The sequence below is a fragment of the Dipodomys merriami genome, unplaced genomic scaffold (assembly GCF_024711535.1).
Source record: "Dipodomys merriami isolate MVZ:Mamm:240054 unplaced genomic scaffold, mDipMer1.0.p SCAF_129, whole genome shotgun sequence".
In the NCBI taxonomy this organism is placed as follows: domain Eukaryota; kingdom Metazoa; phylum Chordata; class Mammalia; order Rodentia; family Heteromyidae; genus Dipodomys; species Dipodomys merriami.
In genome coordinates, this window is record NW_027202593.1 from 2,835,267 (window position 1) to 2,856,356 (window position 21,090).

The 21,090-nt window shown below is 54.9% G+C and overlaps 1 protein-coding gene across 1 annotated transcript in view; it reads left to right on the forward strand.

The window, feature by feature from the left end:
- The first annotated feature begins 235 nt into the window (after positions 1 to 235).
- Trpc6 (transient receptor potential cation channel subfamily C member 6) overlaps positions 236 to 21,090 on the forward strand; it is a 51,933-nt gene continuing 31,078 nt past the window's right edge. Inside the window, exon 1 of the mRNA XM_070018357.1 lies at positions 236 to 280. The gene's annotated coding sequence lies outside the window, so the exon portion shown is untranslated. The remainder of the gene's footprint in view (positions 281 to 21,090) is intronic.

A 21,090-nucleotide genomic window follows, 5' to 3' on the forward strand; every position in this document is an offset into this window, starting at 1 on the left:
GCCGGCCGCTCGTCCCGCGCCCCCGCCCCGCGCGGCGTCTTTAACCCGGGCGCCGTGGCCAGCGCGGCCGGGCGTCCGCCGCCGCCTCACCCTGCCGGACCCTCCCCGCGCGGGGCGGCGCGGCCATGACCCAGAGCCCCGGGTTCGCGCCCCGGCGGGCCGGCCCTGTTCCCGGAGCCAGCGCGCGGCGCCACGACAGCCAGGACCGCCTGCTGCTGGAGCCCGAGCCCCGAGACCCCGGCGGCCCGCGCGCGCCCGGCCTCGCCGACGACCCTGGCCCGTGAGTGCCCGCGCCCGGGCAGGGGGATGGAGGAGGGAGCGGGGGAGAGGGGGAGAGAGGGGCGCAGGGGGGATGGGAGGGAGAGGGGACGGGGGAGAGGGGGAGAGAGGGGAGGGAGAGGGGGCGCAGGGGGGAGGGCGCGCCGAGGGGGAGAGGGGGCGCCCGAGGCGACCCGGGGCTCAGCGGGAGACGGCGGGGGGCGACCGCAGGGGCGCGGCGGGCCGCGGGGTGTTAAGCGCCCCGCTCCCCGGCTCCCGGACCGGGCCGTGCGCACGGGGCCCCTTCGCCCCTTCGCCCCGCACGGCGTGCTGAGCTCAGCCCCGGGGCCCCGCAACCGCCCCTGCGGGGCAGAGGCGCGCGGGAGCGCCGGGCCGGGGCCACGGGGTCTCCCGCCTCCCCCGCGGGTCGGCCTGGCGTCCACCAGCCACCGGAAGTTGCCGGAGGGGGGAAGGGACCGGGAGCCGAGCGGAGCAGGCAGCGCCGCCAGCCTGAGACCCCAGCCCCGCGGGGAAGTCGAGGCAGGAGCGCGGGACTTGGCCGGGACTCTTCACAGAAACGAGAGCTCGAAAGCCTCTGTCTACAAGGCGGGCGGGCCGGTCTGATTGGCTCGGAGGGGAGTCCCGGGAGGAGAGGCTTGCAGGGGCGCGCGCCCCGCACAGGTGCGCCCACGCCGGGCGCGGGCTGCAACCCAGCCACTCCGGAGGCTGAAATCTGGGGATCTCAGTTCAAAGCCAGCCCGGGCGGGAGCGTCCCTGAGACTCTCAGCTTCATTTCACCACCGAAAAGCCCGAAGTAGAGCCGTGCCTGAAGTGGTGGAGCGCCAGCCCTGAACCAAAAAGCTCAGGCCCAGGCTCTGAGCGAAGCCTCGGACTGGCACTGTTGGCACAATGTTCATATGTATAAGTAATCGAGAGAGCCGAACATAAACACAGCTGTGTCCGGTAGGCAGTTACTCCTGTGTCTGTAGGAAACCACCGGGCTTTAAACCTGTGGCTGGCTATCTGCGGCTACAGCCACCATGTCAGGCTTTCCTGCCAGCGGCTTCCTGCCGGCCGAGCCGCTGTAGTTCTTTCCCTGAGCCTCCGTGTGGCCAGAGCTACTGTTCTCTGTGGGGGACGTGAGCCCCGCTCACCACCGGCGGCCCGGGGCGCCGCTCCCCGCATGCCCCGCTCCCCGGCTCCCCGCGCGCGCCCCTCCCCGTGCGCCCCGCTCCCCCCTCCCCGCGCGCGCCCCTCCCCGTGCGCCCCGCTCCCCACGCGCGTGCCCCTCCCCGTGCGCCCCGCTCCCCACGCGCGTGCCCCTCCCCGTGCGCCCCGCTCCCCGGCTCCCCGCGCGCGCCCCTCCCCGTGCGCCCCGCTCCCCGGCTCCCCGCGCGCGCCCCCTCCCCGTGCGCCCCGCTCCCCCCCTGTTCGCGCGCGCCCCTCCCCATGCGCCGCGCTCCCCACGCGCGCGCCCCTCCCCGTGCGCCCCGCTCCCCGGCCCCCGGCGCGCGCCCCTCCCCGTGCGCCCCCCCTCCCCGTGCGCCCCATTCCCCTCGCGCGCGCCTGTCCTGTCTCAAGCACCCTTGCTTAGGCAGAGCACGCTCTGGGCTGGAAGCCGGCTCCTCCCAATCCATTGTTTCCAAGAGGTTCTATCCACGGTTTTCTTCCACTTGAGTAATTAAGTAGCTGAAAAACGTATCCAGCGAACAACAACGGTGCTTCCCCATTTATGATGTAGGGGAAAAGCGAAGGAAAGTGACTTTCTTCTGGTGCAGTCTGCATAGCCGCCTCCCTGTGCTTTCAACTTGTCGGTTGTTAGAAGTGGTGCTATAGCTCAAGTGGTAGAGCACTAACTCAGGGCAAGCACCCAGGCCCTGAGTTCAAGCCCCACAACTGACCAAAAAAAGAAAGAAAAAACTATGTATCAACTTGTTGGTCGCAGGCTCGGATTGTCATTTTCTCAAACCATTGAGATTCCGTCTTGTAAGATCTTTGGTATGAGTTGCTATTTCTGTGGTGTGCATTCTCTTGCTAGAAAATTTCTGCCCCACAGTTCACTTCTGTAAGATTTTTATGTATAGTATTGCAAGTTTTAATGTGGAAAATTGTGGTGAATTATCTCATTTGAGACACATTACATATACTAAGGAGCCCGTGGAGACAAGTATTCATATTTTGAAATGGTGTTCAGAAGAAAAAGATTTAAATGTTCTCTTTCCAACTTGCAGTTAGCAACCAATATATTTCATTGTAATCAGTATTCAATGGTGATTAACAGGAAATGTTCATGTACATAATTGGCCCATTACTTCAGAACCTAAGAAACACACACATGTGTGTGTGTGCATACACTAAGAATTATTGACATCTCAACATCTGAAACACAACCCAGCTAAACTTTTTGCTAGGGAATGACTATGAATCATGAAACTGTAATCTGTCAACTAAAGCATTAGGAATGAAATAGAGGGAGCTAAATCTTAAGACAAAAACAAAACCAAGAAAACACTTGCGAGGAGATGATGGCTCACGCCTGTAATCCAGGCTACTTAGGAGGCTGAGATCTGAAGACCACAGTTCAAAGCCAGGGCAGGAAAGTTCCTGAGACTCCTATCTCTAACCACTGAAAAACTAGAAGAGGCGCTGTGGCTCAAGTGGTAGAATGTTAGCTTTGAGTGACAAAGCACAGGACCAATGTCCAGGCCCGGAGTTCAAGCCCCATGACTGACAAAAACAAACAAAAACAAGAACAAAAAAACCCTTACAGTTATCAAGGCCTGGCAATACTGGATATTTTAAAAGATTTAAAAAAGTTTGTTTTCTTTAGAAAAAAATAAAGGGGATTGCTGTGCACCAGGAGCAACCACGTTCAAGATGCTAAGTGATGGGGCACTTCTGCTGCTGTGGGGAGCACCAGCCCAGAGTCCCAGGAGCTGGGGGCTGAATCCCACCGGGGACAGACCCAGGGAAAGGCCTGGCCTGGGAAGAGGCGGAGACCTGGCACTGGGCAGGAGGCAGGGCCCTTATTTTGCTGAGAAGTTGGGCTGTGCCCACCAGTGCAGACGGAGGGGAGCAGCCTTCACCAGTCAGAAGCTGGGCGGGACCCTGAGAACTTTATTCTGACGGCCTACATGGCCATAGGCGGTTGTATTTTATTTTTTTTAAATACAACCCAGCTGACCTAGAAAGCCGCAGACTGAGAAACCACCATGAAAGCTTAGTCCCGAGCTGGGGGGGGGGGGGGAGGGGGAGGGGCCTCGGGAAAAAGAGCGAGCCATGCCAATAGTGACAGAGCGCCCGGAAGCCACCAGACGCTAAAGTCACCGGCATGTTATGAACTGTTAGGCACAGACAAGAACGAGAGTCGTTCTAAAAAGCTAATGGATAGAACATCCATTAAAAAGTGCAGTTCCTGAAAAAAAAACAACCCTCAATGGAAGAGGTAAGTTCAGATGAGACGTAGTGTAACTGACAGGAAGAATGACAGCGCCGTGTAGCTGAAGAGTAACTGGTAACAGTACCCAGGGCAGAGAGACATAAATAAAGGGAAGATTAACAAAGCACTGGTTAAAGGGTGAAGATGTGGAGGTTTGAAGCTGCTGCCCCGGAAAGCAAAGGCCCTCGTGGCCTTTGGCTCTGGTTTCTGGTCTCCGGCAGCAGCCACCAGCCCCGCCCGCCTCTTGGATTAACGGCCACTTTCACTCTTGGCCGCTGTGTTCTGTGTCTCTCTTGCAAGTCTCCTTGGCTTGAGGCGGTCGGCGTCGCTGTGACCAGTGAGGGTCAGGAGACGCTGCTTTGGGGGCGGCATTTCAGGTTGTGCAGTGTTACCAGATGGGCTTAATGGCCCACAGCTACTCGGTAACAGTGTTTATCTCCAAGTAGACATCGCAGAATTTTTCCCCCTAGACAGCTTTGTTCCTTGAGTTTTTAGAACTTCACAAGGGCGATCATCTTTAAGAGAGCAAGCATCATAAAAAAGGGAAAACACTTTCTTGAGTCCACTCTTTTTTCTTCTTCTTTTTTTCTTTCCCTTTTATAAACAATGCTAAGGATAATTGGATCCAGTTGGTTGCAATTACCCTGTGTGATTGCTCTTTGTTCAGGAATCTTCTGCTGGCTTTCAGTGTGGGGAGCTCACCTCCATGCTGCGCTCTGGCGTCTGGGCCTTGCGGGCCTCTTTGCTGGTGGGGTGGACGTCCTACAAAAATGGCGCCCCGGGGGCCCCAGCAGACCAGGCTGCCCGGAAGCACACACAGGTCCGCGGGAGTCGCTGTCTGTGCAGAGGGCGAATCCAAAATATTGACATGTATTTGGGGGGTGAATAGCCTTTTTGGAATACCTGTTCTGTGGCAAGACTTTTTCTAGTTGTCAAACCAATGCAATTGGGATATTTTTTAATGTCCATTTGATGAACCACAGTGCTGAAACTGACAGCTTACGCTGTGGTACCGTAAGCCACACAGCTGCTAAGTTAACTGAGCAGAACACCACGATTTGCAGCCGGGGCAGAGCGCCTGGCGGTGTTGGCATCTGGACACTGGGAGTTTCGGGGCGGCCAGGGCGTGGCTTGTGAGGTTGGAACGTGTTCTCCTTCTCACCGTAGTTGTTTGGGACGCCATAGGTTGGTTCTGAGGTACCAGGATTCTTGTGTAATGCTTATAACGAGCAAGGGGTGTGTGGGTTTAATCTGTGATGGGGGTTGAAGCCAACTTGTTCTGCAAGTGCTGGCGCGTTGGAACGCGCCGCCCATGGATCCTCCAGCCAAAGAGAAGCTGCCATGCGGAGGCCACGCAGGTCTCCTTCCTGACCGATGCTACTTTTTTCACAACAGAGCCAGCAGTGGGTTTAAAATGAGCATCGCGGAGCACAGGTCGCACCGACACTCCACGAGCTCCAGCTTTTGGAGAAATCTGTGACAAAAGTCCTTCCCAGTTTCTAAGAAGTTCTCTGAATTTCCCGGAGGCAGGGGGATAGCAGGATGTCCCTGGAGGCCCCGCTCAGGCTGGCGGACTGGCTTTGTCAACGATCTGAATGCAAAACCCGGTGCCAAGTGCACAGCTTTACAAATACTTATTTATACCAACCCCCCGACATTTCATGTCCCTGTCCAGTTCCTCAGAGTATGGCACAGTTCACTGTGAACGCATCTTTTGATGTGTGTTTTACATTGAAAGTTTGCATCATATTCCATAATGGTCTCATGTTCATCTCAAAAATGAAATGTTTTTTTTCCTACCACCTATTCCAGAAAGATCAAACGTGGCTCTCCGTGGCCTGCTCCGTTGCCTCATGCTCGGGTTATTTATTTCCTGGCTGAGACAAGCAGACAGTTCACACCGGTGACCACAAGTAGAAAATTCCAGCAATGCCACTCTCCAGGTTAAGACCACAGACCCTTCCTCCCCAGGAGGAGGAGGAGGGAGACAAGAGGAAGCCATCGAGAAATGGCAGAGGAAAAACAGGAGGTCTGTTTTAGACAGACAGGTCTGTGAAAGGCAGAGTTGAAAGGAAAGGCCGTTGGGAGGGGGAGACAGAACCCAGAGCTCCGCATGTTCCATGACGGATTGACCCAGGCCTCCCGCCTCCGCGGACAGGTGTCAGCAACAGGGCGTCGGTGGTAGAATTACACAGCGGCGCTCCCAGGGAGCGACCCAGGAAAGCCTCCAATGCTAATGCAGGCATTGCGGCCTGCGCTATGAATGGAGTGAGGCTGGGCGGGGAGGCGGGGCGGGGTGGCAGGGCGGAGGATGGGGCGGGAGCAGGGCCCTTGGTGAGGGGCCCCTGCTCTGAGCCGGTGGTCGCTGTCTCTGTCCCTGTCGGTTTCTGTCCGGAGTCTTGGCAATGGGGTGGCTCCTGTTGACTTGTCTTTAATGAAGTTTTGTTAATTTGTTTTTCATTTTTTATCTTCCCTCACTCCGTGGTGGAGTAAGAAGGAACGTGGCAGGGTTGTGGATCTGAGACTGGACAGGGCCGGGGGGACCCCCCAGCCCCCCCGGGTCGGTGTCTCTGGGGCCCGGCCGCCTCCAGACCCAGCGCCCTGCGCTGAGCGCTGCTTGCTCCAGCTGCTACCGCGGCCAGCCGTCCAGGGCGCACTCTCCAAGGTATTCAGCTTCTCAATAACCGAGGTGGTCCGCACAAGAAGTGCAACAGAAATGCACACAGAGCTTCAAAGTAAAGGTGTGCAGCCCCCAGCTTGTTCCCATTACAGCCTGGCTGCCCTGTGCTGGGGCCTTCATGGAAAGGGTGGGGGCGGCGAGGAGGAGGCTCCGGGCTGTTCTTCCTGTGGAAACGACAAGGGTGCTGCTTCCTGTCCACGCAGCGCCTGCGCTGGCCGAGCCCCCCCTCACCTGCCCCCCCCCCCCCGCCGCCTCCTTATTTACAGGGTCCCCTGCCTCTGATCTCAGGGGTTCGAAGGTCACCTTTGCGTCAGTTTAGCTAGCAAGCAGGCCGAGTCCAGTGGGTGTTTCCGTATTCCCGTGAATGCTGCATCCGTGCGCCTGCGTGCATAGCACACACACGCGCCTGACATCTTGCATACAGCGAATACCCAGTCGCACCTTTGCGGTATGATTGTCTTCTGTGCCCCGTGCCCCCCCGTACCCCCCTGCCCCCCGTGCCGCTGGCGTCTGGTAAATCTTGAGCACATTTCTGAGGAGGGACAGGCGTCGGTGCGTGTGTCCTCTTCAGATCCTGAGTGGAGTGGAGCGGGGCGCGGCCGTGGCGGGGCGGTGTGGTTCTCGGTGGGCGCGGCCGTGGCGGGGCTCTCCGGTGAGGGGGGGCTGCTGGCGGCCAGGCGCTGGGCCCCGCCCGGGGCTGACCGCAGTCATCAGCGGATGCGCTCAAAGGCGAGCGCTGGGAGCCGCCGTCGTGGCTTTAGGCCGCGTGGGCAGCCGGCGGTCTCCACGGGGACGGCGCGGCGGCCGCAGTCAGTGGACGCAGCCGCACACAGGCCGCCTGTGCTTTCACTCACCCAGCGAGAGCAGAGAGGAGGAAGTAGGTCGGTGCCACGCAGAGCCTGGGCGCAGCGCCTAGCTGGCAAGAACAAAGGCAAGATCAGCAGCGAGGAAGCCCAGGCCAGCGGCCGCGCAGGCCCGGGCAGGCCGAGGGCGCTCGGTCCTCCATCCTCGGGGATCGGAGGCTGCTCGGTCCTCCATCCTCGGGGATCGGAGGCTGCTCGGTCCTCCATCCTTGGGGATCGGAGGCCGTGCTTCGGGGGAGCGAGGCCGTGGTGTTTGGGTCAGGCTGCATTGCGCCCCGTGGCTCTCGTCTCCATGTTGCTCCCCACATCCTCAACTTCCGCAAACCCAGACGGAAAGGAAGCTGCTCTCTCCACAAGAGCTCAACCGCACACGTTTCTTTCCTGCTGCCCAGGAACGGGGTGACCAGTCTTTTCCGGGGTTTTCACTTTCTTTCTGCCAGGTGCATCAGCAAAGCCTGTCAGTGTCGATTATGGTCATGGCTTCTCCTCTACACAGCTCTTACCTAGCCCTGACCACAACCCAGAATTAGACCTGGCCTTCTGACTGACAACAGGAAAATAGTAAGGGAGGCATTCTAGGGGAGATGTGCAGAGTTTGATCCTTTTTCTTCTACCTCTCTCCCAAATAGCCGGGACTAGAGGCATGAGCTACCCTGTCTGGCAAAGCTCGAGACATCATCTTAGTTAGACACTGATCTTTCAAACAAGCAACCTGATGGCAGAAACTCAATTTCTCTGATAATTGGCTCTCGGAGTATCAACCAAGGTCTCCTCTTCGAGCAACAAATAAACAAACCTAAATGTTGAGAAGTAAAGAAATCTCCAAAGCGAAACTCAGTTTCTGACTTAATTTCCTACCTTCTGTTTTATACTTCATGGCTGGACTAATGCTTTATAATTTGATACAGATGCCTTCTGCATCATTTTGTTTCTTGACAAATGGCTGAGACAGGAAGTGATAAAAATATATATACTTTGAGCCAGTGACCGACACCTGTGCCAGCCAGCGGCCGCCACAGCTGCCGGCGCCCGTGGGAGTGTTGTGTCCGCTCAGGCCGCTGCTACACCATGTCTTTCGAAATAGAGTTTGGGCTAAAGGGTTAGACATGCCTTGAACAGGAGACAGGTAGAACCACTAGACCCCGTGGAAGTACAGAGCTGTCGGGTCTTTGGGGATAGGTGATGGTAGAGATGATTTGTTGGACATTTAGAACCACAGATGAAATGCACACGTGGGATTGGATAAGGGTATGAAGCAACGAAATTGGCCTTAGGTGGCAGAATGGTAGGCCGAAGTTTTTCCTAAAGCTGACTTCTTGAGAGAATAATTGTGAATGAAATTAGTTATTTAAAAAAAATAAATACGACAAAAAGAAAAATAACTTCAGTGGCCAAATCCAATATCTGAGGGCTCTCTTTTTTGACAAATGGATTATAAAAATATATTGTTATTAAGAGTGGCCATAAATTGATTGGCCATTAATACGCCATGTTATTTAATACTTTAAAGTTGTGTTCAATCAGCACCAAATTATGATATTCATTTAGTGTTTTTAATCTACTTAGTGTCATTGGCTGTAGTTACTGATTAAATGCTAAACACTCTATTTCCATTTCCAAGAAGTTTGAAATGGAAGTGTTTACTTATGGAAGTCCCTTGGCTTGAGACACGCTCCTGTGGGGAGAGGCGGCCCCTGGTCAGCCTCTTGCAGAAGTGTGCTTCCCGAGCAGACTACTAGCAACACCCACCGCTTCCTTCTCCATGTTGATGATGTACTTGCAGCTTTCCTTTAATGGGCATGGCTGTTTAACTTTTGCTAATGCAATAATATTGTTATTAACATGGTCCAATCATTTTAAATAGTTATAATTTAATAAAACATAGGTATCTTTTTTTTCCCTTGCTGGTACTGGGGTTGGAGCTCTGGGGCTTCACAGTTGCTACAAAGGTGCTCCGTTGCCTAAGTCCAGCCCAGCGCAGCCCAGCCCAGCCCAGCCCAGCCCAGCGCAGCCCAGCCCAGCCCAGCCCAGCCCAGCCCAGCGCAGCCCAGCCCAGTGCAGCCCAGCCCAGCCCAGCCCAGCCCGTGGAGTTAGTATTAATTTTATCTCACAGGTGACCCCAAGGGATATACGATTAAGCAAATGCATTTTAAATCAAAAGCATGTCCATGTAGAATAGTAAAAATGACTGCATTTGATTAGAATATGTTCTCTTTAATGTGGAGTGTTTATCCTTCTATTTTCTATCACCTTATAAAAGCCGTATGTAAGTGCAGTGGGGTGCGGTGGGTGCAGTGGGGTGCGGTGGGTGCAGTGGGTGCAGTGGGTATGGTGGGTGCAGTGGGTGTGGTGGGTGTGTTGGGTGCAGTGGGGTGCAGTGGGTGCAGTGGGTGTGGTGGGTGCAGTGGGTGCAGTGGGTGCAGTGGGTGTGGTGGGTGCAGTGGGTGTGGTGGGTGCAGTGGGTGTGGTGGGTGCAGTGGGTGCGGTGGGTGCAGTGGGTGCGGTGGGTGCGGTGGGTGCGGTGGGTGCGGTGGGTGCGGTGGGTGCGGTGGGTGCAGTGGGTGTGGTGGGTGCAGTGGGTGTGGTGGGTGCAGTGGGTGTGGTGGGTGCAGTGGGTGTGGTGGGTACAGTGGGTGTGGTGGGTGCAGTGGGGTGCGGTGGGTGCAGTGGGGTGTGGTGGGTGCAGTGTGTGTGTTGGGTGCGGTGGGTGCGGTGGGTGCAGTGGGTGCGGTGGGTGCAGTGGGTATGGTGGGTGCGGTGGGTATGGTGGGTGCGGTGGGTGCGGTGGGTGCAGTGGGGTGTGGTGGGTGTGTTGGGTGCAGTGGGGTATGGTGGGTGCAGTGGGTGCGGTGGGTGCAGTGGGTGCAGTGGGTGTGTTGGGTGCAGTGGGTGTGTTGGGTGCAGTGGGTGTGGTGGGTGCAGTGGGTGTGGTGGGTGCAGTGGGTGCAGTGGGTGTGTTGGGTGCAGTGGGGTATGGTGGGTGCAGTGGGGTGCAGTGGGTGTGTTGGGTTCAGTGGGGTGCAGTGGGGTGTGGTGGGTGCAGTGGGTGCAGTGGGTGTGTTGGGTGCAGTGGGGTGTGGTGGGTGCAGTGGGTGCAGTGGGGTGTAGTGGGTGCAGTGGGTGTGGTGGGTTCAGTGGGGTATGGTGGGTGCAGTGGGGTGTGGTGGGTTCAGTGGGGTATGGTGGGTGCAGTGGGTGCAGTGGGGTGTGGTGGGTGCAGTGGGGTATGGTGAGGTGTGGTGGGTGCAGTGGGTGTGTTGGGTACAGTGGGGTGCAGTGGGGTGCAGTGGGTGCAGTGGAGGGCAGTGGGGTGCAGTGGGTGTGATGGGTTCAGTGGGGTATGGTGGGTGCAGTGGGTGCAGTGGGGTATGGTGGGGTGTGTTGGGTGCAGTGGGTGTGTTGGGTGCAGTGGGGTATGGTGGGGTGTGTTGGGTGCAGTGGGTGTGTTGGGTGCAGTGGGGTATGGTGGGGTATGTTGGGTGCAGTGGGTGTGTTGGGTTCAGTGGGGTGCAGTGGGGTGTGTTGGGTGCAGTGGGTGCAGTGGGGTGTGGTGGGTGCAGTGGGGTGCAGTGGGTGCAGTGGAGGGCAGTGGGGTGCAGTGGGTGTGTTGGGTTCAGTGGGGTATGGTGGGTGCAGTGGGTGCAGTGGGGTATGGTGGGTGCAGTGGGTGTGGTGGGTGCAGTGGGGTGTGGTGGGTGCAGTGGGGTATGGTGGGGTGTGGTGGGTGCAGTGGGTGCAGTGGGGTGTGGTGGGTGCAGTGGGGTGCAGTGGGTGCAGTGGAGGGCAGTGGGGTGCAGTGGGTGTGTTGGGTTCAGTGGGGTATGGTGGGTGCAGTGGGTGCAGTGGGGTGTGGTGGGTGCAGTGGGTGCAGTGGGGTATGGTGGGTGCAGTGGGTACAGTGGGGTGTGGTGGGTGCAGTGGGGTATGGTGGGTGTGGTGGGTGCAGTGGGGTGTGGTGGGTGCAGTGGGGTATGGTGGGGTGTGTTGGGTGCAGTGGGTGTGTTGGGTGCAGTGGGGTACAGTGGGGTGCGGTGGGTACAGTGGGGTGCAGTGGACTACCGTGGGGGGCATCTGTGACCCCCTCAGGTCTGCTCTCTGCACAAGCGTGTCCTCTCTTCAGCGGTGGCCAGGGCCCCGACCTCCGAACTCTTCATTTGCTTCACCACGCTCGCCCCTCTCTTGGGGTGCGGGACATGAGCCCAGCCTGTCCCTGGGTCTAAGCTCTCGGTAAAGACTGTGCGTTCTTTTGGGTCAGAACCTACCTGCACAGACTCCCCTGGCGGATGGCGTCTCCCTGCAGACTCTGACCTTGGGATCGGGTGTTCGTGCCCGGGCTCTGGCTTCTACTTGTGAGTCTGTGCCGAGGGACGTGACCCCCACGGCATGCTTAGAGGTCTTTATGGCCGAACATCAGATATAATGGCATCACGCAGTGGTTAAAACGTTATCTATCTCACTAACTTAGAGACGGAATCTGTCCCTCATATATTGACAGTCAATTTGATCATCTTTCTAAAAAGTGCCCAATCAAGGTTTTTACCCTTGTGCATCTATTAGGCTGTCAGTTATTTCATATTTCTTCCCAAGAGTTCCTTTTTACATTCTGAATGTTACTTAATTATAGACGTTCCAGACACCTTCCACTCCTTGGTGGCCTGCCTGCTACTTATTGCTTTAAAAAGCCAGAGAACTCTTCAATTGAACTTACCTAACGCCCTAGGCATTTACTTAATGACTGGCATGTTATGTGTGTCTTGTCCAGAAACTCCTCCTTACTCTGAGGTAATAAGTCTTTTAGTTTTGTTTTTCAGATATAGATCATTTTTCTATCTGGGATTGTATGTATGTATGTCTGTAGGCATGCACACACATGTGTGTAGTATATATGTGTATATATACATGCAGGTACCATGTATGCATAAATGTATACATATGTGTATGTGCATGCAACACACATAAATACATATGTATGTGCACGTGTCTATGTAGTATGTACAGTGTATATAAATGTACATATGTGCATGTATATATGTAGTATGTATGTATACATGTGCATGTGAATGTGTAAATGCATGATTATAGCATGTGTATTCTGTAAATGTATATATGCGTATGTGTATGCATGCATGTGCGTGCATGTGTAGCATGTGTGTGTGCGTGCGCGTGCATGTGTGTAGCATGTGTGCATGTGTGAATGCATGTGTGCGTGTGTAGCATGTGTGCATGTATGTGCGTGTGTGTAGCATGTGTGCATGTGTGTGCATGTGTGTAGCATGTGTGCGTGCGTGTGTAGCATGTGTGCATGTGTGAATGCATGTGTGCGTGTGTGCATGTGTAGCATGTGTGTGCGTGTGTGTAGCCTGTGTGCATGTGCGTGCATGTGTGTGCATGTGTGTAGCATGCACGCACATGTGTGCTGTGGAGCTAGCCCAGGACCTGTGTGTGCATCAGGCAGGGCTTCTCTTGCTGAGTGCCATCTTCAGCTTCTGCCTGGCGTTGCTTTCTTATTTATTTTTCCTAGGTGTAAAATTTTGCACTTTTCAATAAAGAAAACCAATTTTCTCAGGAACATTTATCGAAAATTCTGTTCATGCTCTAAAAGCCTAAAATATTTTCCCTGTTGCGCATCAGCGTTCCTCTTCTAGTTTGTCGTGGTTGGGTCGGGCCGGGGTTTTGCTAGCCCTGCATGGAATTACGCCTTCAGCAGAGTCCTGGGGGCCTTAGCCCCAGGGGGAGGCCTCCACCCGCCTCCCCTACTCCCGTCAGCACCACCCAGCTTCCGCTTTTCCAGTTCTTTTATAGTTTCCTTAGTCAGAATCAGTGAGTTCCTTTTATTTCTGGTTGGAACACACACACACACACACACACACACACACACACACACACACACACACAAGCTTGAGCAGGAACACTTCTAAAACGCAATATTAGATCTACCCCTTTTTAAACATCTTCCTGTGAGCTCCATCCATCGCCACTTTCCTGCACTGTTTTCCTGCACTGCTGTCTGTACTGCTGTCTGTACTGCTGTCTGTACTGCTCTTCACAGACCAGAGCGGCCGCTCGTCAGGAAAACAAACAAGCGGAGGAGGAGGAGGAGGAGGAGGAGGAGGAGGAGGAGGAGGAGGAGGAGGAGGAGGAGGAGGAGGAAGAGGGGGAGGAGGAGGAGGAGGAAGAGGAAGAGGAGGAGGAGGAGGAGGAAGAGGGGGAGGAGGAGGAGGAGGAGGAGGAGGAGGAGGAGGAGTGGGAGGGGGAGGGGGGGAGGAGGAGGAGGGGAAGGGGGAGGAGGAGGAGGAGGAGGGGGAGGGGGAGGAGGAGGGGGGGAGGAGGAGGGGGAGGAGGAGGGTGTGTCTGTGACCACAGGGGTACCACAAAGACAAAAATGTCAGATAAAGTCCATGCTACATTGGCTAGCTGATAGGAGAAAGTCAGTCAGTCTCAGAGATAAGGCAAACGCAGGGATGTCATACTTCAGGGCAGAACAAACAATGACAGCCCCCCCCATGTGCTTCCGCGTCGGGGGGGGTGGAGAACATGGAACTCGCTATCTGATATCGGAACTATGTCACCAGCCCTGGGGGTGGCCGTGCGCTCTCCTCGGGAGACCCGGGCGGGAGACCCGGGAGGGGTTCCTGGGCCTCCGATTGGAAATCACGGGACCCAGGCACACGCACCGCGCAGTCAGCCCGATTTACAGATCCCAGAACAGGCTGCTGTGCCTGGTAAACATGTTAGTGTGAAACATGGTGGTGACATTGTGGAGGTCTCTGTGTGAGTGTGAGTGTGTGTGAGTGTGTACTAATGCAGAGCTGGCCCTCAGTGGGGCCAGGGCCTCACACACAGAGGGCGAGGGAGGGCGAGGTGGCTTTCTAGAATGGATGAATTCCCCAGACGCCTGCCCCCTTCCCCCCTCTGCCCCCCCCCCCCGCAGCCTCTGGACAGAGGACCTGACCACCGCATTGCTGGAGACGTTCAAAAGGGTCACGGAACCTGGAGGGGACTTGGAGGGGGATTGTCGGGTCCCAGGGGACCCACAAATCTCACTTCTTAAGACCCAGCAGCGGCTCTGGGGAGCGGAGAAGCAAGCTGGCCGCTCTGCAGCAGCGCTCACGCTCCAGACCACATCCCTGCCCCCGCCCCCCACGGCGCGGCGCTCCTGCACTGGCCGTCTGTGACAAGTCACCCTGAGCATCAGCTGCTGCCCGTGGATAGTCAGCTACTTGTATTCAAATCTTCGGGCCTCATTTGGGGTTGTTTTATGGAGCTGGTTCTCTGTCCTGGAGAGAAGTCTCAATGCTATGTGTGTCATTAACATTTTCTCCCAATATATAGTTTGTGGTTGCACTTTTTTGAGTACCAAAGAATAGAATTTTTTAATTTTAATGAATTTTTAAAATGGTTCATGCTTTTTATACCTAAGGCGTTGTGTAATATGTCACAAATATTCTCATGTTTTCTTCAGAGGTTTTTCTCTTATCTTGAAATCTCAAGTCTTCAGAGAATTGTAGTCTCTTTATCCTTCATTTAAAAATTTTTATGTGCTTGGGGCTGGGAAGGTGGCTCAGTGGTAGAGCGCTTGCCTTGCATGCCTGAGGCCCTGGGTTTGATTCCTCAGCACCACATAAGCAAAAAGAAAAAAAGCCGGAAGTGGCGCTGTGGCTCAAGTGGTAGAGTGCTAGCCTTGAGCTGAGGAGCTGAGGGACAGCGTTCAGGCCCAGAGTTCAGGCCCCACAACCAGACCCCAAAAAATAATAACTTAAATAAAAAAAATTTTTTATGTGCTTATACAGTCCACTCATTAAACATAAAGATTGCATATCAATGGGTATAATGACCTTAAAATTTTATTCATTGACCTTCAAAATGGCAAAATATGTGTTTTTAAAGCAAGCACTTGTCTCTGTTTGCATTTCCTTTATGGTGAAGGATGTTGAACATTTATTCTTTTTTTCTTTTTTGCCAGTGCTGGGGCTTGAACTCAGGGCCTAGGCTGTGTCCCTGAATCTCGCTGTGCTCAAGGCTAGCGCTCTACCACTTGAGCCACAGCACCATTACCAGCTTTTTCTGTTGATGTGGTGGTGAGGAATCGAACCCAGGACTTCATGCACTCTAGGCAAGCGCTCTACCACTATGCCACATGGAACTGATTGTGCTTCTGAGAATTGTCTGTTCACCTTTTCCTATTCATTGGATTATCTGTTCTTTTGACTTTTAATTTTTGAGCTCTTTGTATATTCTTCTCTATTGAATAGCTGGTGAAGATTTTCTCTCATCCCACGAGTTGTTTGTTAGTAATTAAAATAAAGAGCTTTGGGATTGGAGGCGCAGCTTGTTTGGTAGAGTGCAGGACAGAGTAAAAGCATCAGGAACTGAGTTCAAGTTCTAGTCTCAGACCTAAAAAGAAAGAAAAAGGTTTTAAAATAAAACGTTCCTGACATACAGAAATGCTTAAATTTGATGTCATACTTGTCACTTTTTTATTTTTGTCAGTCATGGAGCTTGAACTCTGGGCCTGGGCGCTGTCCCTCAGCTCTTCAGCTCAAGGCGAGTGCTCTACCACTTGAACCACAGCGCCACTTCTGGTTTTCTGGTGGTTTATTGGAGATAAGAGTCTCACAGAGTTTCCTGCCCTGGCTGGCTTTGAACTGTGATCCTCAGATCTCAGCCTCCTGAGTAGCTGGGATGACAGGCGTGAGCCACTGGTGCCCGGCTTGTGTTTGTCAGTTTTTGCTCTTACTTTCTGGGCAAACAGAGTCCAGTTCAGGAAATAACTGTCCATGCTGTTACGTTCCCGTGCTTTCCATTTTCCGTGGCGGGTGTACCGTTTCTGGTCTTCTGTTGAGCCTTTGGATCCGTCTGGCATTGACTTTCGCCACCCAGGTCCTCGCTCCTGAGTGGGGCCAACCAGCTTTGCCACAGCTTTTCCTCTGGCGTGTGTTTTTGGCTCTTTCACTGGAATCAGATGGACGTGGTGTGCGTGCGGTGTGCGCGGTGTGGTTTTCTTCCTGGCTCTTCTGTTAGTCTGGCTGGTCTTTGGTGTGCAGGGTGATGATTCCACAGGCAGGATCCAGATGGAAGAGGCTGCACCCGAGTCCGCGGTGGAGCACGCAGCTGTTGTGTGGGGAACAGCGTTCAGCGTGGCGCCGGCCACGCGTGTGGGAAATGAACACGCGCTGCACCCCCTGCGTGGAGACACTCTGACTTGGTAGACGGTCTGTTCTGAGCCCAGCGTGGCGCCGGCTGCCTTGTCTTCAGATAATTCTGCGTGGAGGGATCAGTGGAGGGTTTGTCAGCTCGTACCGCGCGCGGGTCTGCACACCTGTGCGGCACACCTGCTCCCGCGCCTCCTTCCTTCCTTGAACAAAGGGGAGGCCTCCACTGCCCTCTTCCTTGCCACCCGGCCTGGGGTCTGGCGAGGGGTCCGGCCAGGGCCCCCGCACCCTTCCTCCGCCTGCCCCCCGGCTCCCCAAATCCGTCTGAGCGCTGAGTGACGTGTGCAGCTTCCCCTCCCCCGCTGAGGGCTGGCGTGTAAAGCCCGAGTGTCCCTTGCACACGTTCCGACCACTCCTTACTTTCACTGGAAGTCAGCCCGCTCCATTGCTCATCCTCCTGCTGGCTAACGTGACTTCACACTCTAGTAGGAATGTTCCAGAATCGTTCATGTGTGTGTCGTTGTGGATGGGAGGTGGTCTGTAGCGTTTCACACTTTCTCGTTGGCGTGCACTGTTAGGTCACCTTAGCCAGCCAGAAGACATTTAAGAACCGTTCCGTCTGTAGGCACAAAGGATTGTTTTGCATCACCTCCAGACTTCAATGTGCACATCGTTTTCTAGAAAGGCACAGGTGAAGAAAACGCCGCAGCGCGAAGATGCGCTCGGCCTCTCCAAAGCCTCCAAGCTGGTCCTCTTGTCCCTGGCTCTTTTCACCTACCTCTTTCTAGAGTGTTCTTTTCAGCCTGCCACGCTCCCTCCTGGAGCATTCGCACTCAGCCCTCAGCTCGGATTACCCTCTGAGGCAGACGGGCCCGCTCCCGTCTCTTCCCTCGTCCTGTTTTGTTTCCTCGTCTATCTTGAAAACTCCAAGACGATGCACCTTTGCTTTGACCTCTTGCGCACTTTTTCTCCCTACTTATTGAAACAGACCCTCGAGATCAATCATGCGCATTCCTTTTTCAGAAGTGGTGAAATGGAGTCTTAGGGAGATCAAATTGCTCAGCCCACCCTGCATGTCACCGCGCTAAGATTCCATGGTAACCACACAGCCCTCCGCAGCCAGGGCCTGCTGACGCCGCGCTCTCCAGAACGATATCACTTTGAAGTATTTAACTTGATTTCAGTTAATTGTTTTTTCCACAGTGACACTAAAATCAGCGGTTAACGTAATTGGCACTGGAATTCTAAACATATTCATCTCTTCACCAATTCCTCTAAGATTTCTGCTTGGAGCAGTGGCTCTTTCAAGTGAGCCAATGAGATGTGATCGTTTGTCTATTTCTAAAGCATGGAAACAGAAATAATTGGAAAGTACGTGAAGTGGGAAACCATTTGGTTGTCAAGAAAAATACGTTCATTGCAAAGTGTAGGAAATTCATAGAATAACAACAGAAGATATGCAAAAGAAAACACCTAATGTTTCCTATAGGTAACCATTACATCCAGTTCTCCTGGTTACTTTTTTTCCCCCCTGGTCCTGGGGCTTGAACTCAGAGCCTGGGCACTGTCCCTGAGCTTCTTTTGCTCAAGGCTAGCGCTCTACCACTGAGCCACAGCACCACTTCCAGCTTTGCCTGAGTAGTTTATTGGAGATGACTCCCATGGACTTTTCTGCCCAGGCTGGCTTCGATCCATGATCCTCAGATGACAGGATGAGCCACCAGCACCTGTCTGCTTTTTATAGATGAAGATCATGCATATAATTCTGAATACACATGTATCACTGCGTTAAGACATGAGGAATATTGAAATGAAAAAACCCTCCGTCTTCTGTCAGGTGTGGTTGGTATTCCTGTTAGGTCCTTGGGAGGTAGAGGCAGATGAATCAGGAGTTCAAGGCCATCACAGGCAAAAAGGAGCTGGCAGATTGTGTATGGGGAATAAGAGGGCTGGGGTGTGGTGTGAAGAGCGGCATTCTTGTCCAACATCACAAAACAAATTAAAAAATTCAGGAGCTGGGAGCTGGGAAGGTGGCTCAGTGGTAGAGTGCTTGCCTTGCATGCATGAGGCCCTGGTTTGATTCCTCAGCACCACATAAGCAAAAAGCCGGAAGTGGCGCTGTGGCTCAAGTGGTAGAGCGCTAGCCTTGAGCTGAAGAGCTGAGGGACAGCGCCCAGGCCCAGAGTTCAGGCCCCACAACCGGACCAAAAAAAAAGAAAAGGGGGAGGAAAGTACAACATTTGAATGAAGATTATCATAAAATAGTCAAAGTACTAGGAATTCTCCTTTATCAACCTAAATTTTGTGTGACTCTAATTACTTTTATTGGACTGGAGTATGTCTAAAGTGGTAGAAAAAGCACTACCAACAATAAATAGTCTGGGCTGGGAAGGTGACTCAGTGGTAGAGCACTTGCCTTGCATGCCTGAGGCCCTGGGTTCGATTCCTCAGCACCACATAAGCAAAAAGAAAAAAGCTGGAAGTGGTGCTGTGGCTCAAGTGGTAGAGCGCTAGCCTTGAGCTGAAGAGCTGAGGGACAGTGCCCAGGCCCAGAGTTCAGGCCCCACAGGACCCCACCCCCAAAAAATTCAGAAGGCGGATGGAGAGCCCCGCGCCCCCTGCCTGTTGGTGTGGGGCTGAGGTATCACGGGAGCACTCCCTCCTGAATCCGTCAAAGGACGCTTGTGATGTGCAGACAGCGGGAGAGGGGAGCCGACGTCACCGGAGCCGAGCTCTGCACTAACCCCAAGACAGCTGCACTAACCCCAAGACAGCTGCACTAACCCCAAGACAGCGCCGCCAGCCCAGCACTAAAACGAGAGAAAGGAAAGCACGCAGTAAAGCTCCCGCACGACCTCTTCCTCCTCCTCCTCCTCCTCCTCCTGGCCGGCTGCTGGAGAAGAAAGTCAGAGCGAACCGTGACTTGGCTGGTTCTCTGTCGCGGTTCTGTCTCGGTTCTCGTGGCTCTGTCCTGGCCGACGTCCGATAGGCCAGCTTGCCTGGGCTCCGGTCACCTGTTTCTGGCCTGGTGTCTTCCAGGCGTGTGGAAGGTGTGTGCAGAGGTGGCTGCTGGTCTGATGGGAGGCGGGGGCGGGCTGAGCGGCCACGCGTGGACCGGCAGGGCGGAGGAAGCCGAGTCTCTCCAGAGGCACCGCGATGCGGGCCCGTCCTCAGGTTTGAACCACACCGCCGATGCTGCCGCCTGCGTGGTCGGGCATGGCAAGAGCAGAGCCTCCTCCCTGTAGTGGAGCTCTTCGCTGGGGTCTCTCTGAGACACTTGGAGGGAGCACCACCCGCCCATGTCCTGAACTTCGCGGTACTGACAGAAGAGGGCGCCGTGGAGCCAGGACTCTTGTGGAGGCCAACCCCTCCCATCCTCTGTCTCCTCTTCTCAGCCTTGGCCCTTCTTATCCCGGGGAAGTCTGGGTCCCGGGTCAGAGCGGCAGCTGCAAGCTGTGTTCATGGCTCGGGTCTGTGCTCCATCCCCGAGAGCACGCTGGCGGTGGTAGGGTGGTTCTGGGAAGACCCAGGCAGACGGACAGATGGACAGATGGAGGGACAGACAGTAAGCAAGGAGGGAAGAGGTGGACACGTTCACGGGAGGGCAAGGGTGGAGAGGGCAAGGGTTTCACTTCTAGATCTGCTGACGGGGGATGGGCACTGAGCCACGGGAGGGGGGAGGGCGCTCCAGGCAGGGGTGCAGAGATGGGAGCAAAGGCAGAGGAAGGAAGCGAGGGGGGGGCGAGGGGGGCTGAGCCCTCCTTGCCTGCCAGTTGGAGCGGCCCAGATTCTGGATGAATTGTGAGGACCCTCGGGACTGTGATGGGCAGACGCAGATTGTGACGGGTGAGGACTCAGCAAAGCAGCAGACGCGGGATGGGGCGTGGCACGCGTGGGGGTGGCATGCGTGGGGTCCCAGCTTGGACCCCCTCCCCCACCCCCCTTCCCCCCACTACTGCAGAAACAAACGCCACATACAAGCTAAGCAAAACCAAGAATCCTGAATGAAATAGCAAAAACGAGACAAAACACAAAGTACCAGCAAGATGATTTTTCTTTCTGATGAAAGGGTTTAGGAGAAGGAAGTCAAGGATGCTTCCTGAAGGTTCTTTTTTCCTCCTAAGTAACTACAGTGTTGGCTTTTAACTGATAGGAACAATCAGGAAAAATGGATTCTGGAGAGAGCATCATTTTGTGGACTTCTTTCCCCAACGTTCTCATGTGATTTCAAGTTACTCAGTGTGTGAGCTCTGTCTCCCAAATGATCAGACATGAGGGCGAGTGTTCCGCTCTTAAAACAAAGCAGCAGGAGCCCGAGGTGGAGAAGGCACACGTGTAGGCACAGGAGGCCAGGCGGGAGGATCGTGAGTTTGAGGCTGTCTGGTCCCTTTAAAATCTTGTCTCAGAAAACCGAGTTAATTCATTAAGTAAGGAGAATGAGCGATGAACTGGACGGGCCCTGGGAGGCTGCAGGGGCAGCGCAGACGCTGGCGGCAGAGACACGTCTGCCCAGCGCCTTGGCCGCCGCCGGGGCCTGGTGGTATCGCCCCTGCGCGGGGGGCGGGGGGGTGCCCAGGCTGTCCCGCCGCCTGCCCTGTCCCAGCCCAGCCCGCTCTGCTGCTGTCTGACAGCCATCTAAATGCCGAGCGACTGCATGGGAAGCTTGAGCCTCATCCTGAACACATCCCTCCTGGTGAG